General features: G+C 42.5%; 2 non-coding genes across 2 annotated transcripts; both read left to right on the top strand.

Annotated features, from left to right (window-relative positions):
- The first annotated feature begins 15,570 nt into the window (after positions 1 to 15,570).
- Positions 15,571 to 15,644, top strand: trnai-aau (transfer RNA isoleucine (anticodon AAU)). Its single transcript has one exon. It is a non-coding gene; the product is annotated as a tRNA-Ile (tRNA).
- A 93-nt stretch (positions 15,645 to 15,737) lies between these two features.
- Positions 15,738 to 15,817, top strand: trnaf-gaa (transfer RNA phenylalanine (anticodon GAA)). The gene has a single exon. It is a non-coding gene; the product is annotated as a tRNA-Phe (tRNA).
- Positions 15,818 to 17,791: the final 1,974 nt, after the last annotated feature.

The following is a 17,791-nucleotide window of genomic DNA, read 5'->3' as shown; positions in this document are numbered from 1 at the left end:
CATGGCAGGGATTGCACTTCCAGGGATGGCACTTCCAGGAGGGCTGATGTGAGGGCTTATATATACATATTGTATGTACAAATATTATAAACATTTGTACATAACTTTCTGCTCCCGAAAGTCCTTCACAGCCATACCCGGCCATTTCTGCCTGGTCACACCCCTGATGATTTTCTAGAGGCTGGTCCGTTTAATAAAAGCACAAATCCGTTATAAGTTGAATGCTAATCCAACAGAAAAATGTATGTTTTATGGACTGCTGTTAATACTTACTGTACGTGCAGACGAGAGAGGTCATTGGGCACGAAGATTAGGAGTGCAACCAAAGTCGAAACAAAAAACCTGTTTGCATTGTCTACATCCTGCCGGATGGAGTATGGGCGGATCCAGGTGTAGTATGCGTTCCAGCATCTGAAGAGACAAAAAAAATACATCTGTTAATATCTGTTGGTTCATTGCTGGTGTTACCATGTTATTTCATGGTAAGGCAATTTAGCCTGTTCAAAGTTTACTTACTGCTGCCTCCTCCATAGTGAGGACAAACACGGCGATCTGCATTGTCGCAGTCTTGTGTTTGCTTACAGCCACGCACACCTTTCCCCCAGAATTTTTTCCTGTCCTCCCACTCTGCTGTCTGAAAACAAAAACAAAACAAAAAACACACAGAGTGAATAACTGACATAAACGTCCTCTTCGCAGACTACCTAATATAATCTATTTAGGATGATCCCCCAACGACAACTGAGGTCTTAACACTTACTGTTAATCCCTCCACCACTCCTGGTCACTGGAAGTGACCGAGGATCAAGATTGCTTCACAGTAGTAGCGGAACATGGTCTTTTCCTCTGACGCCACGTGGTCACCTTCGAGCAGCCTCCCGTAAATGGACAGCATGTCTTTCTTGGCCTTCCGGAGGACTGCCTGGCACTCCTGAAGGCTCTTCTCACCCTCTTGGAACCGTACATACCTAGAATGACATAAAAGACAACAATGCGGTGGAGAATTACTATCAACATGTAGGAAGTCAATAAAGAAAAACAAATGGAAAGCACATTAGCAACTGATCTTGTTTTACAGGTGACCTTGCTGTTAGAATTGGCTACTGGTTTTCTGATAGAAGAGTGGAAGTTGAGGTAGGCTTGGCACTTCCTGTAGAAGTCAGGATCTGCTGCAGCCAAGTTCAGATGGGTCTTCAAATACTGAACAAACCGGATCATGTTCTTGAGATAGTTTAGAATGGTTGATGGGCCCATTTCAGCGCGCCGGAGTTGGGTGAGGTAATCCTTGGTCTCAGTGGACTTAAGCAGGAAGTCCAAGCGGACTTCATCCCCACTTGGCTGGATGAACCTCAGCATCCTGGATACATTGTCTACCTTTGATAAAAGAAACAGAGAAGTGTGAGATGATGCAGTGAGACGAAAAGCCACACACCAGCCAGCCACACACAGACACCCCTAAAGCTGTGTTTTTATCCGAGTTCCCTTCTTTTATGGAACGTAATAGCTGCTCTACATGTGCTGTGCTACTATATATTAAAACATTTCCAGTTACAAAGATTAATACGGAACATACTAAAAAGAAATGCAAATGGAATATATCTTACCTCCTGCTGGCAGTTTGGGACCTGCAGGGTGTTGATTAAATAGCCCTCAAAGTCTGTCAGCATGGCCTCTTCTGCAGGGGAACTTTTCGTAGAGCCCCATTTCCGTCATCTTGACCCTGACACTTGTGCTATACTGCGACTGATCTCTGAAAAAAAATACAGACAGAAGAAAATGAGCTCAAAACAACCTTACATTTTGTTCACCTTTTATGCACTGATGTGTGTGAGGTTTAGAAAGTACTTTTGCCATGTTCGGTCGCTTGGATCGGTGGTGCTGCCTTCGGAGCTGCTGTCCTCCGCCACCAAGATGCCACCAGCCGATTCAGAGCTGCAACCGGCTGCTCCAGAAGGTTTACTGGCTGTAAGAACGGCAGCTGTGCTGATGGACGGCTCTTCAGACTCCAGGTCTGCCTGGTTAGAAGCATTAGCTACAAAAAAGTTTCTTTGGCGCAGCTCTTCCAGAAGAGCCAGCCTGGACGGTCTGTGGGGGTAACGTTTCACCATCTCCGTGTAGTCCCAGTTCCTGGCTTGCTGTGTCCACACCTTGGCAGACATCTTGGCCCTCTTCGCCTCCTTCAGACGTTCTTCGGTGTATTCTTTTTCATGCAAACCCTGCTCAGATGCGTCATCAGCATCTCCTTTGGCTTTTCACACAGCAAGCAGTGAACAATGCGACGGTCGGATTTCTGGCTGTGAGACAGAGCAGACAAACCAAATCTTACAAATCTTGTCCAGCAAGACTTATCATATAAAGCTACTGGTATATCAAATGATCTGAAATTGTACCTATTTTGAGACATTCTTCACAGAGGAAAAAGCTGGTTCAAGCAGAGAGTGCAGGAAGAAGTGTTGTCTTAAGCCTGTTCTTGAAGAACTGAGAAACTTGTGCCTCTGACCCTCATCTTTATTGACAACTGATCCCGCCTCTATTTCTCTGTGAAGGTGATAACTTGACCTGAATAGGCCCACTGAGCTATTAAGATTTTCTCAGTTGTGAATCTGGGCAATTAAGTTGTGAATCAGAGCTATTAAGATTTTCTCAGCTGTAACTCTGAGCTATTAAGATTTTCTCAGTTGTGAATCTGGGCAATTAAGTTGTTAATCAGAGCTATTAAGATTTTCTCAGTTGTGAATCTGGGCTATTAACATTTTTCTCAGTTGTGAATCTGGGCTATTAAGATTTTCTCAGTTGTGAATCTGGGCTATTAACATTTTTCTCAGTTGTGAATCTGGGCTATTAAGATTTTCTCGGTTGTGAATCTGAGCTATTAAGATTTTCTCAGTTGTGACTTAGATGAAGATCAGAACACATTTTATGACCAATTTATGAAGAAATCCAAGTAAGCCCAAAGGGTTCACATACTTTTTCTTTCAACTGTATATATGTAATTTAGACAAACTAATGTGGTGGACGCGCAAGAGAAAGAGATAAGGAGCCGACTACACCACCTCTGATATGGCTGAGGACCCAAATTTAGTATACAAGCACCAAAAGCACACAGGTTCACTATTGGCTAAGACAGATATCAGACAGCAAGGATATGTATGACAAATAATTTATTACAAGTACATAATCTAAAATACAGATAACATTTAATAACTTGCATTAAACCAGACACATCCCTCCAATAACTCTGCAATCGTTTGTGCTCGCTCAAGTCACAGCACACCAAAACCACCTGTGTAAACTACTGTGAACACTACAAACCACTAATCACAGCAGGCAAACAGAGGATCTCGGCCACAACTAATTCCCCAATTCTGGAAAGGAAAAAAACCCCCAGAGAAAACCAAAACAGAAACATACAAAACATCGCAATAAAGACTGTCAATTACACATATCACTTGCTTCCCAGGAGGAATCTGTCATGATTCCACTTCTCCTTGTCAGGTATTTTTTGGTCTAGAGGTGGAATCATACAGGATACTTTGTTTCATGTGGGAGAGAGACGATTTCATCTCTCTCCGGTCTGCGTCATCGTTCATGCCCTACTGTTTCCTAGTTTGTGTTAATTAGTTTATCCCCTGCACCTGTTCCCTCTTGATTTTCTTCCCTTTAAAACATCCTTGTGTTCACTGTCCTGTGCTGGTTCATTGAACGTTTACGTCTTATCTCGTCTGTAGCTGTTTGACGTTGTTCATCTTTTCTCGAGTTCTAGTAAGTGTTAGATAAGTTTTGTATCAAGTGTTATTGTTCTAGTTAGCATTCCTGTTAAATTTTGCAAAAATGCCAAAAAAATACATACCCAAAGTAAAGTGCATACTGTTCTTGAATCATTTTGAGTATATGCATGGTTTTGGTATCTTTTGAAAGGTGAGACTCTGAAATTTGTTCCTTTACAGTCAGAATCACTGCAAATCTTACTGTTATTGAGTAATATAATTTTAAACAGACTGAAAGAGGGGAAAAGAATATTCCGCCTACTTTTTTTTTTTTTTAAACAGTTGCCTGCATATGACTATAGTTGGGAGCAATTAGCTGGAAAACACATTGGGATCACAGCATGAAGCCTTACCAAGCCTTACCAAGAAAATTTGATGACAATACCTTAGAAAATTTGTGTTCTTCACATGTTTATCCAAGTTTATATCTAGGCGGCCTTCTAGAAAGGCAACTTGGAGACTCCAAATGTCCCTTTGCCATTTACACATAAAATGCTGTTATTCTTGAATGCTTTAATGTACAGTCATAATTTTGGGCTTTAATGAAAGTTTACACTTAGAGCTACTATATTCCTTAGCAATTATTGACAATGAATTTGGATGACACATAGTAACTAAAACTATACTTTGTGCAAATAAAGACACTATAGACTAAGTGCTATAGTAATAAAATACTTTTTAATATTAGAACAAACACTCTAAATAACTGTATAAAACCCAAACTATTTACAAATGTTATTATTATATTACAGGTTATTGGCAACATGCCACTCGTTATAACAATCACAGCTTGGCAAAAAGCATAAAGACACATCACATGTTGAACATTTTACAGGAGTCTTTGCATGGCAGTGCCTGCACCTCAGACGGCCTGTGGAGTGGGCGTTGGAGCTGGTATGTCAGCAGCCGCTGCCAGCTCCTCAATGAGTGTCTCCCTGAAAGCCTTCTGGTGCATTGGTACCTCCCCTTTACCTTTTGTGATATGCTTGTATATCAGGAAGGGATTCACAATGGCAATGTCTAAGAAGTGATAAAAAAAGGTCTTATACCACTTCTTGGTTTTGTGGATCACTTTATAATAGCTGATTAGGGCATCAGAAAGGTCCACTCCACCCATGCACCTGTAAGGACAGATACAACAACATTGAGCCACATATTTTATTCATTTCAAATAGCTTAATATATTGTTGATCATAAAATACATACCGGTTGTACTCCTTCACTGTTGGTGGAACACAGACGTCCTTCAACACCCAGTGCCCATCTGCATCTCTGACTCTCCGCTGAACAGTGTCTCCTGCATGGGCTGTGTGGAGTGTTGAACACATGAACACGTCCCTTGTGTCTCGCCACTGGACAAAGAGGAGGGGGTCCTTTCTTATCCATCGGATGGTGCCACGGGGAGATTTAGAGTCCAGACTATTTGTTTTGGATTTTGGAAAGCCAATTCGATTTGTCCGTATGGTTCCGCATGCCCAGATCCTCTTCTGAAGGAGGTCACAGAAAAGGGAGGGACTTGTGTAGAAGCTGTCTACATACAGCTTGTATCCAGTGCCAAGCAACTGTGTGTCAACAAGCTCCATGACAGACTCATAACTGAGCCCCTTGCCAGTGTTTCCCTGCAGCTTTCCCTCATACACAAAAAAGTCCCATGTGTAGCCATTGCTGGAGTCTGCCAAAACAAAAAGTTTATACCCCCAGCGAACAGGCTTATTTCTCATGAATTGTTTTATCCCAATACGTGCTTTTGAGGCAACCATACGCTCATCTATAGATATTTCCTGGCCAGGGTGATAGTTTGCTTTGCAGGCGTCCCTTATTTGAACATACAGTGGCTTTATTTTGCACAGTCGATCAAATTCTGCCGTACCTCTTCTTTGCTCGTTGACAGCATCATCCACCAAGCTACTGAGGTGAAGGGAGTGGCAGATCCTAAGAAACTTCTTTCCTGTTAGAACCTTTTTTGGGAATGGCACGCTGTATAGATTACCTCCTCGACAGTAATCAGTTATCGCAGGCAGTTTTACAATACCCATATAAATGATCATGGCAATGAAAGCAAACATATCCTGTAATGTCACGTCAATCCACGGGTTGGAGGGCTTTGAGTAGTGAGTTTGGCCATAGTCATTGGTGTTTTGAATTATTGTCAGTAACATGGAGTTTGTAAAAAAAAGTGGAAAAAGCTGTAAAACTGTGTAGGTAGCTGTACATATAACCTTAGGTCCGGGTGAATTGGTGGGTCTGAAGGTGGGCTGTGGTGGTGTCACGTCTGGAGTGTCCACATCATTCCATCTCTCTTCAGATGTGCTGTTTGCCATTTCAGCGGCACTGCTTCTGCTGCCACTTCTCCCTCGTACAGTAGCTCTTGCTCTCCCTCTCCCTCTTCCTCTGCCTCTTGGTCTTCTGCTGGCAGAACCTCTCTGGGAAGTTTTGGGATGAGACTCCTCTCCTGATGAGGTGCTGTCATCATGTCCTTTTTGCTTTTTGGTGACTGGCATCCAGTCTTCATTTGTTTCGTTGTCAGATGATTGTCTGTGATATAAAATAAAAATAAATAATAAAGTTCTATATTCTACTATTTTACATGCATATAATGTTCACATCAAAACATAAACCTCAGTACCAACAGTAAAATATGTTTTATAATATAAGAAAACACTTACTTGTCGAGAGTGACATCTTCCCCATCCAAAAATATCTCCTCCCCTACTTAGTCAATGGAGGAAACATCGCTCTCTTGCTCTGAAATATCTTCATCGGAAAAATCACTCTCACGCCTGGTACATTGCTCAACAACTTCTTCAAGTGAGAAGTATGTTCTACTGCCTCTTTTCGCCATTTTTTAAAGATATGTAACTTTTTTTCGCTCACACTCTTTCCTAGCAGCTTTTGCGCACGGTCAAGGTTGCCTGTTAGAATTTACGCATAGCCGCACGTATTTGCGCACGGACCTCTCTACTTACAGGTTTAATTTTTCCCGTGAAGCTGCATATTCATCTTTTCAGAATTTTATTGGCTATCAGATAGGCCTGTCATTAGCAAACTCTGACGCGACAGGATCGATTGTCAATCAAATAGAGGACGGTCCCATCCTTCATCCTGAGCGGCCCTTGGCTATTACTGGCTGTTGTCACCTCTTAGATGCACCTATTCGCTCAAATAAGGTGTCAATCAAAAGGGCAGAGGTCAGTGGCCATTTCGAAATAAAGAAATCTGCAATGTTTACAAGTGAAGATACGCTACACCACAGAATGCGTCGGAGATTTGATAGCTCTGTCGGCTACATGGAAATGATACTACCATGTTCCTTTGATGTTTATTGAAATATTTATGTGTTGTGGACTAAACATTTCACTGAATTGGATTTACTGGACCCTTCAGAGTGTAACTATACCGTTTTTGTTGGAATGTTATGGATCAGTGGACTACCAGGAGGCTTTATGGGTGAGTTACTTCTGTTTTGTTGCTGCTTATTTGGTTGTTGGTTGTCTGACAAAGACTCTGATTGCATTGGCTGTGTTGATTGTATCTTAAAATGGTTAACATTGTTCGAATCACAAGAATCTCAGCTTTTTAAAGATATGTGATATGTTTAGTTTTTTTTTTCTAAGTTGTTGTATTTCCCGATGTAATCAACCAAAACACGCAGTGTGCCGCCAGCGGCACGGCAGAATGCTATCTGGTTAATTAGACTGTGTCCTTGTTAGTGTTTGTAGTTTACCCATTCTTGTTTTCCCCATTGCGGGTATTTCTTGGTCTAGAGGTGGAATCATACAGGATCCTCTGTTTCATGTGGGAGAGAGACGATTTCATCTCTCTCCGGTCTGCGTCATCGTTCATGCCCTCCTGTTTCCTAGTTTGTGCTAATTAGTTTATCCCTTCCCACTGTTCCCTCTTGATTTTCTTCCCTTTAAAACATCCTCGTGTTCATTGTCCTGTGATGGTTCAGTGTGCGTGTATGTATACAGCTTACCTCGTCTGTAGCTGTATGCTGTTCCATGTTAAAGTCACCCAGTCTTCCTTGTTACTAGAGTTGAGACGGATACTCGTCTTAAACGAGTATCCGGTACGGATAAAGCACTTTTGCCGAGTACGAGTATCATACGAGTAATACGAGTCAATATCTGTGCTCGGATTGAATAAATATCCTCATTGGGTAGCTGACTGTGTCTGCGTTGTGTGATAGTCTCAGGGCCCCTCCCCTACACACATACAGATTTATTGTGTTGCTGACTGTGTCCCGCTCTGCTCACTCACACACAGAACACTGAGAAGAGAACAGATCTCTCTTTCTGTCTCTCCCTCAGTCACTCAGGTTGCGGGTCTTTTCCGTTAACGTTTAGGGTTTCTTCAGCTTCAGGTTTTTTTAATTCGATTTGTAGTACTTACTTATTAACCAGTAGAGTTTGGTAAACGTGGGGTTTGTTCAGACGTGGTGCTTGGTAGAATGCGACTCGCGTTGCGTCTCTGACTGTCTGAGTTTTTTTTTCTTTTTTAAACCGTCAGCAGGCTCTTACCTAAAGTTATGTTGAGATGAAAACTCTTGTTCATTACATTTTACTTCATAATTGCAACCACATGTGTTATATTCATTGTTGCCAAACTTGTTCTGTATATAGTTGGTTTGTTATCGTGATCAAAACCATTGATCTGAAGCTCAAGGCTGATGCTGTTATGTAAATAGTTTTATAATCAGCAATATATATAAAAATTTTTGATCAACCCATATCAATTGCATGCTTAAATAACATACCGGTTAAACCCCGCCCATCTCAACACAACCCGAAACTATTCTGGGTTAAATCCCTTCCACTTCCGGGTTAGGCCCTGCCCAGTCCGAGTACAGATACGGATACAGATAATTCATATGGTTAACAGATACAGATACAGATAATGCTGTACACGCTCATCCCTACTTGTTACCTTGTTCCTGTTTTCTCGCATTCTAGTAAGTGTTAGTTTAGTTTTGTATCTAATTTTATTGTTCTTGTTATTTTTTATAGTTTACCCAGTCTTGTTTTCCCCATCGTGGGTTTTGTATTGCCTTTTTGTCTCGTTTTTGTTATAAATAAATACCCGTTTTTACCCCTACGTCTGTCTCTGCCTGCATTTTGGTTCTCCTCCATTGTCTCCTTGACAGTCCCTGACAGAATCAGATCTTTTTTAGACCAAGATGGCGGCGCGTGAACATCGCGAGGCTCAGCGATCATTAGTGAACAAAATGGATGAGATTCGACTCTGCAGTTCAAAAGTCTTTTGTTGTTGATAATGCGATGTCATAATCTTCACGGAAACATTGCTACACAGCGGCATACCGGACAACGCTATTGAGTTAGCGGGCTACAACACACACCGCGCGGATAGAACGGCAGAGGAATCCAGTAAGACAAGAGGATGTGGACTGTGCATTTATGTCAATAAAGCTTGGTGCACGAACTCTGTTATTGTCGGAAGACACTGCTCGGCTAAACATGAGTTTCTCATGGTTAAATGTAGACCGTTTTACCTGCCACGGGAATTCACTTCCACCATTATAACGGCAGCTTATATTCCACCGGATGCTGATGCCAAGCTTGCCATGAAAGAACTTCATGCAGCCATCAGTAAACAACAGACTGCTCACCCGGAGGCTGCATTTATTGTTGCGGGAGATTTTAATCACTCAAACTTAAAGACAGTGCTCCCTAAGTTTCACCAGCATGTTTCCTGCCACACAAGAGGAAACAAAACTTTGGAACATTTCTATACAAACATGGCTGAAGCTTACGCCGCAACACCCCTCCCCCACCTGGGTCAATCTGATCACCTTTCTTTGTTCCTCACCCCCAAGTATTCAGCTCTCATTAATCGTGTGAAGCCATCAGTGAAGACCATCAAGGTGTAGCATGCGGGGGCAGACGTCACACTCCAGGAAAGGTTTCTACACACAGACTGGAGTTTGTTTGCTTCTCAGGCCACTAGTGGCTCTCACACGGACATAGACAGCTACACCTCCTCTGTATTGGACTACATCAATAACACCATTGATGGTGTCACAACTCAGAAGCAGATCACCATATACCCCAATCAGAAACCATGGATGAACAAGGAAGTGCGCCTCCTGTTGAAAGCACGCAACACTGCCTTCAGATCAGGTGATGAACATGCCTACAGTACTTCCAGGGCAAATCTGAAGAGGGGCATCAGAAAGGCCAAGCACTGCTACAAGTTGAAGCTAGAGGAGCATTTTACCAATTCTGACCCTCGACGCATATGGCAGGGCATCCAGGCCATTAGTGACTACAAACCCAACCACTCCATCCCCATAGCCGCAGATGCTGCCTTTCTGAACGAGCTTAATGACTTTTATGCACGCTTTGAGAGAGACAATAAGGAACCCGCCACCAGGCTCACACCTTCTACTAACCACCCAATCATCAAACTAAATTCCACAGATGTTTTCACTGCACTAAGCCGGATAAACGCGCGCAAAGCTGCCGGCTCAGATGGCATCCCTGGTCGCGTACTCAGGGCATGTGCGGAGCAGCTCGCTGGGGTCTTCACGGAAATCTTCAACCTGTCCCTCGCCCAAGCAGTGGTTCCTGCATGTTTTAAATCGACCTCCATTGTGCCCATTCCAAAACATTCCAGCCCGACATGCCTGAATGACTACCGCCCTGTAGCACTCACACCCATTGTCATGAAGTGCTGGTCCTGTCACATCTAAAAGACTCTCTACCATCCACACTGGACCCATACCAATTTGCCTATCGTAGCAGTAGGAGCACAGATGATGCGGTGTCTATGTGGCTGCACTCCGTGCTCACACATCTGGACAATAAGGACACTTATGCACGCATGCTGTTTGTAGACTTCAGCTCTGCATTCAATACCGTCATCCCTTCCAAGCTTATCATCAAACTTGGAAACCTAGGCATAAACAACTCAACCTGCAACTGGATTATGGATTTCTTGATGAACAGGCCTCAGCTTGTTAGGTTAGGCAACATCTGCTCCACCAGCATCACCCTCAACACTGGTGTACCACAGGGCTGCGTACTGAGCCCCTTTCTCAACTCCCTTTTCACACTCGACTGCAGGCCTGTGAATGGAACTAACTCCTTCATCAAGTTTGCAGACGATACAACAGTGATTGGTCTCATCAGCAACAACGATGAGACTGCTTACAGGGAGGAGGTACGGCACCTGGCCACATGGTGCTCAAACAACAACCTGCTCCTCTACACCTCCAAGACAAAGGAGATCATCGTGGACTTCCGGAAGGCGAAAGGAGGCACACACGACCCCATCCACATTAACGGGACGGCTGTTGAATGTGTTTCCACTTTTAAGTTCCTGGGGACCCATATTTCGGAGGACCTGTCCTGGACCACCTACACCTCATGCCTGGTCAAGAAGGCTCACCAGCGTCTCTTCTTTCTGAGGACACTGAAGAAGAACCAACTGTCTTCAACTATCCTGGTGAACTTCTATCGCTGTACGATAGAGAGCATCCTGACCAACTGTGTCACAGTCTGGTACGGGAACTGTTCTGTTGCTGAGCGCAAGGCACTGCAGCGGGTGGTGAAACAGCCCAGCGCATCACAGGGACTACACTCTCTTTCATTGAGGACATCCAAAAGAAACGCTGTCTGCGTCGAGCTCGCAGCATTCTCAAGGACTCCTCTGCATTAACTGCACTGTAACTTCAATAACTGCACTATCTCATCTAATGCACTGTAAATGTATAACTGCATCTACTCATGTATTGCACCTTTAATAACCGTATCAACTCATCTACTGCACTGTAACTTTAATAGCTAATGTCTGTAACTAATGCACACTCAAGTCACTTGCACTATTGTATAGTCTATATTGTTATCTGTTCCTAACCACCTTTACATTAATGTTCACAGTATATAGCCTTCTGTTTATATTGTTCATAGGACATACCGACTGTCATTTTGTCATAGTACATGCCCATTGTATAGTATCTTCCTAATATTGTATACACCTTCGCGATATCACCATAACAGGACGACTAAAAAATACATGACGACACTACCTATAACAAAACCTATTCGCTCATAGCACCCAAACAGTCTACTGCTCTCCTTAATAGTCATAGGATGTCTTGCTAAAATGAATAACACACGAAAAAAATAAACATATTTGACCATCTAGCCCACACATCTTTGAATCCTCTTACATATTGTCTTACCATGGCCTCAGTTTCTGCAACTGTGCGCTTGTACTATTCAGGAGGCTCTTTGTTTGAAAACGGCATAGAGGACACACATGCACATAGAATCTGCTGCAATCTGAACCTATAAACACACATTTAAATATGTCAAGGATACAGTTACATTCAACAATCAAAAGAACACTTTAACTAATTAAAAAACAAAATCAATCTTTTCATAATGAAGAAACAACGTACAAGTGCCTCAAACGTAATATCACTCTCAGACTACAAAGGTATCCAAAACATAATCTCATACTTCTCTTACTGCAGGGGCCCGTTTCAGAAAGCAGGGTAAGTGCAAACTCTGAGTAAGTCAATCCCAGAAAATGGAATACTCAGGGTTTTTGGTTTCAGAATGGTAGGTATGTCAAACCCGCGACTGCGGGGTAAGTCAAGCCCATTTCAGAAATCAAGGTATCTTATACTCCGACTGAGTAACCAGAGTAACATACTCAGTGAACCTAACCTGGTCGGAAGCAGGTTTTATTCCGCAAACCCAGGGTTTGTTACAATCTCCGCCCCCTTTTAGAAGCGCGAGCGGTGTTGAAATTGCATACGCCAATTGTTTATTGATTCGTGTTCCTAATCACGCTCAAATTAGTCACACAGACCTTAAAATGGCATGTCCGTTTATTCAGGAACGCGTAGATGAGGAAGCTGAATTAATTCGCAGAGAGTTACATTTATGTCGGGAGAGAATTGTGAGGCCCCGTTTGGACATTTATCTGAACTTTTAAGGCCAGTTTAAGTAGTATATTTAACATTTCCCATCAGGCATCCTGCTAGCAAGAGCATTTTATTTCTTTAAAATTTCCTGAATGAATGATATTATTGTATTTGAAATTCAGTAATATAAATCCCATTTTCACAGTTTCAACAAAATAAATATAAAAGTGATTGACATATCAACTCGCGCATTAACACGTGAAGCAATTTTCTCCAACGCAAAAGCTCTTTCTTTTGCTTCTGCGGCTGTGTTGCTCTTTTTTCTAAATACAGTTGAAAGAAAAAGTATGTGAACCCTTTGGGCTTACTTAATTTTTCTTCATAAATTGGTCATAAAATGTGTTCTGATCTTCATCTAAGTCAGAACAATAGAGAAACACAGTCTGCTTCAACTAATACCACACACACATTATACGTTTTCATGTTTTTATTGAACACATGTAAACATTCATAGTGCAGGGTGGAAAAAGTATGTGAACCTTTGGGTTTAATAACTGGTTGACCCTCCTTTGGCAGCAATAACCTCAACCAAACGTTTCCTATAGTTGTAGATCAGAGCTGCACAACGGTCAGGAGAAATTTTGGACCATTCCTCTTTACAAAAGTGTTTCAGATCAGCAATATTCTTGGGATGTCTGGTGTGAATCGCTCTCTTGAGGCCATGCCACAGCAGAGGATAAGCGGGTGGGAGAGAGTGATCGTAGGTTTTGTTGGAATTTGACCAGTGGGGAGGCATGTGTAGTGTCTGGAGAAGTTAAGTCGAGATCAAGAGTGATGAGGAAATGATCCGACGTGTGCAGTGGGGTTACCTGGGAGTGATGGGTAAAATCCAAAGCGACTTACATTGCTTCATCCTATACATTTAACATAGGTATTTGCAATCCCCTGGGATCGAACCCAAAACCTTGTGTTGATAACGCAATGGTCTTACCACTGAGCCACAGGAAAGCACATCATTTATCTATGGAAGCCCTGTCAAATAAGTTATCTTTTTTTTTTTTTTTTAATGTCTATCACATTTAAAAATTATGTACATTCGTGATGTATATAAAGTTTTAACATTTTTATTCAAATAATTATTAAAACTTTTAAAGACATACGTTTTTTTTGTCACAAGCCCTGTCAAACAAGTTACATGTGGCATGTACAGTAATGGGACCCTCATAGGTAAATAATAGACATTGCCTATTAAGAGCCATTAATTAACCTTGGCAAGGAGCTATAATAATGTAGTCCATTTGAGACACAATCCTTCACACTGATATGCAATAAGGCTCAGAGTTGTGTTCCAGAAGCATAACAATGGTGTGTCCATCCTTTACCCATGGGAGCCATGCTAAAAGTGTTATGAGTGTTTTATCGTAACTTATCCAATGGGGCCCTCATAGGTAAATAATGGGAAAAGTGTACATTCATAACATAGAAATGATGTGTACATGAGACACCTACGGGGGCACCGTCAAATAAGTTACGACTGGGACTTCCTGTTACTCATCAAAACACCGGAAGTGACAGTCATAACTTATTTGACAGTGACTTCGTAGGCTTCCATTGGACAATACTTTAAATATCTTATTTTAAGACTTTAAACGACTTTCGTATGACAAACCCACAGATATGTATTCTAGAAGAACCCCGTAAAGATATATTACACAATTCAGGGTGATAAAAAGCTTATTTTGCATACAAGTGGACTTTTGACAGAATTATGTTTCTGCCCAGGTTTTTATTCCTATTTATCCTTTATTTTTGTGCAAAAGCTTTGGGGCTTCGAATGCTAGTCCTTCACATCATTAAGCAACACATATTCAAAGCCCTTACCCCTAGCAGTAGGGCAAGTGTTCGAAAAAAAATCACAAAAAATATTCAAAAAAAATTAATATCTCACAGGGACCCTAAACGGGCAATATAGCACATAACGTGGCCGTACGCACTCCGTACACTAGGAAACGAATGAGGGGCCGTGACTAGACAGAATTTGAATTGGGGTCGTTCGAACCTCCAGGGTCAGTTCTGGGGTCATCGTACGATAGCCACCTATGAGCACACCAGAATAGGTTGCGCGTGTCAGAGGCTCCCGTACGGCCCACGCAGGCCTCAGGAGCCAGAAACCTAACAGAAAGTTGCATCACGTGGCCCTCGAGGACATACCAAGGGGGCTAGGTCGAGACGTGAGGTTAAATATTTTTCCTTATTTTTCGTAAATCTCGATAGCTCGCTTGGACCTCTGAGTGCCCGCGCACCGCCTGGCGCGGTCGGCGTGCATATCCAACGACTTTTTGTCAGATTCCCCACCAGGGCGCGTTTCAGCACTTTAGCTGTGTAGCGCAATCAATAGGCAGCAAGGGAGCAAGGGCCGTCAAACTACCAACTCTAGGTACGCAATGGACGAGAGGAAGACTGCAGTAGAGTTAGGTGGTTAGGGCGATGCAAAAGGCACCTTTTGGACACAGTAATGAAGATTAGGCAGTTAGGGGGCTGCTTATGCGTTTCGCGTCAAAATGGTACATTTCGCAGTACTTCACCACCTCTTGTGGTGTCCGCACGATGCCTTTGCCGGAAAATGGACCCTATACTACGATAAGGGAAAAAGTGCCACTCGCCATCGCAAAGTGCGTAGATTGGGCGTCAAAATGAGCCACACGATCCCTTCGCACCCATAGTCGTCCAATGGCAATCAATATGAATGGGGTTTTGTCCACCGTTTACCTAACTTCCCTTACATTGCCTTTCCGTCTGGAAATCACAATCACTGCTCGGCTCGTTGGTCTAGGGGTATGATTCTCGCTTAACGCTACTACACTCAAGGTGGCACTATGTCAATCTGGATCGTGAAAAGATCATTCCCATGGCCGGTTAGCTCAGTTGGCTAGAGCGTGGTGCTAATAACGCCAAGGTCGCGGGTTCGATACCCGTACTAGCCAAAGATTTACTCTAGCATTCTGTCCACCTTCAAGGCTACAGCACCAGGGTGCTTTCGCGAACTCCGATGCACAGGTCTAAAATCTGCAAGTATGGCCGAAATAGCTCAGTTGGGAGTGCGTTAGACTGAAGATCTAAAGGTCGTTGGTCGTTGGTTCGATCCCGGGTTTTGGCAAGTGTGGATCTGTCCAATAATTTGCTATTGTTACCGCGAAGCTCTTGCCTTCACAAGACCGAGCGGCCTATTCTAGACGATGTGGCAGGTAAAGAACAGCTTGACATCGGGTGTAATGGTTAGCATTCTGGACTCTGAATCCAGCGATCCGAGTTCAAATCTCGGTGAGACCTCTCAGCAGAACTTCACAGTTTTTCGAGGGGTCCCTGCCAGGGATTGTTACCGCCCCACTCTTTGAGCCTGTGTCCATAAACTTTTGCGCTGTCAGGCAAGGACGAGGGAATTTAAAGTTCAGTAGACTATTTACGCTTAATAATTGGTTAATGTCATGGTGTATTGAACAGAAGCTGCTCTTCGTAAATAATTTTGATCTGTTCTGGGAGCGACCAAGGCTCTTCCGCCCCGACGGGCTGCACCCCAGCAGCATTGGAGCGGAAATTCTGTCTGACAACATCTCAAAGACGCTACGCACCATTTGACTAGTAAGTACAAACTTTAACCATAGTCTCTGTTCCTCTCACCCAACTGTTAAGAATGTTACAGTTAAGAATGTTACTGCTTTCAAATGCATAGAGACTGTGTCTGTCCCCCGAATAATACAACCAAATAATAATTTATTTAAAAGTATGAGAAAAAAATCTTATCATGATTAAACCAAAAGACAATATATTTAATGTACACTGCGCACTGCAGAAATCAGTTGTAGATCTTGTTATCGACAGGGTAGAACAATCACCTCAACTACTAAAGATAGTTTTGTAAAGAACTTACCAGATCTGACTCCTCTGATAACCTTTCCAACTAATATAGAATCGCTCGATGACATGACCAGCAACATGGGCACCATTTTCTCTAATTCATTAGAAGCGGTCGCACCTATGAAGTCAAAAAGGATTAATGGAAAGATCATAGTACCATGGAAACATAACAGCACTCGCGCTGTAGCATCCCGGTGAGAATAGTAAAGAATGTATGCTCCTGCACTGATGTTGTATGGGTTCCTTTATTGGCTTGTTTGTCCCTTTTTTCAACTTCACAACACCGTAAGAGCTATAACAAATGAATAAACAATATTGAAACATGTAAAGAATTCACATTCATATAAACAAAACCAAACATTTACATACAGCAAAAAAATACGAAATGATAATAACATTTATCCTAACAACATACATTTTCTCATAAATAAGCAAATGCAAATCAAATGAGACAAGATACGCCAAATTATGCGAGTATACATTTACATAGATACCTTGTTCTCCTTTCCAACCGGGTGCTAAAGAACAGAAACAAAAAACACTAAACTAAAATCAAAAATAAACCAACAAACAGCGACTAAATGCCTAACTTTCGCTGGAAAATGACCTTAATCTTTAGATGTAATTATGCGAATCCTGTTTACTCCCGGAATCCAAAGTCCTCTTGACCTGATGTTGTTTATGGTAAGACCTTTACCCTGATGTCCAGTTTTATTGTGACAATTGGCAATCAGGAGTTTTGTCAGGTGATGTTCCTTTGAAATTATGATTGGATGTTTAATGGAAACTGGAATAGAAGTGTTCCAGAGTCTTCCTCCCACCTTGAGTAATCCGTCGGTATCCACAAAGGCCTCCAGATGATATAGCTTGTTGCTACAAGGTAGTTTTTTGCCCTTGCTCAGCATGGCTATTTCATCTGGATACATCTGATGCTGTAAGTCTGTGATGATGATGCGCATTGCATCCTCCCGCTCTGCTACCGTACTGTGGTCGCTTGACTTGTCCTTCCTTACTCTACGGAGTAGACGTGCAACTGCTTGGACTGCCTTGGACCAAGAAGACAAACCCTTGAGACGATTAGACAAACAGGGCCACCTTAATGCTTCAGTATGCAGGGACTTTGCTTTCTGGACCTCTGGGTCTCCAATTGCCAGTTGTGTATCAACTTCTGAAGAGAGAGGTAAATGTCTTTCCCATATAATGCTAGGTCCAGCAA

The sequence above is a fragment of the Triplophysa dalaica genome, unplaced genomic scaffold, assembly GCF_015846415.1.
Source record: "Triplophysa dalaica isolate WHDGS20190420 unplaced genomic scaffold, ASM1584641v1 Contig7, whole genome shotgun sequence".
Lineage (NCBI taxonomy): Eukaryota > Metazoa > Chordata > Actinopteri > Cypriniformes > Nemacheilidae > Triplophysa > Triplophysa dalaica.
Note: the sequence above shows the minus strand (reverse complement) of the source record. Positions and strands in the feature narration are given on the sequence as shown.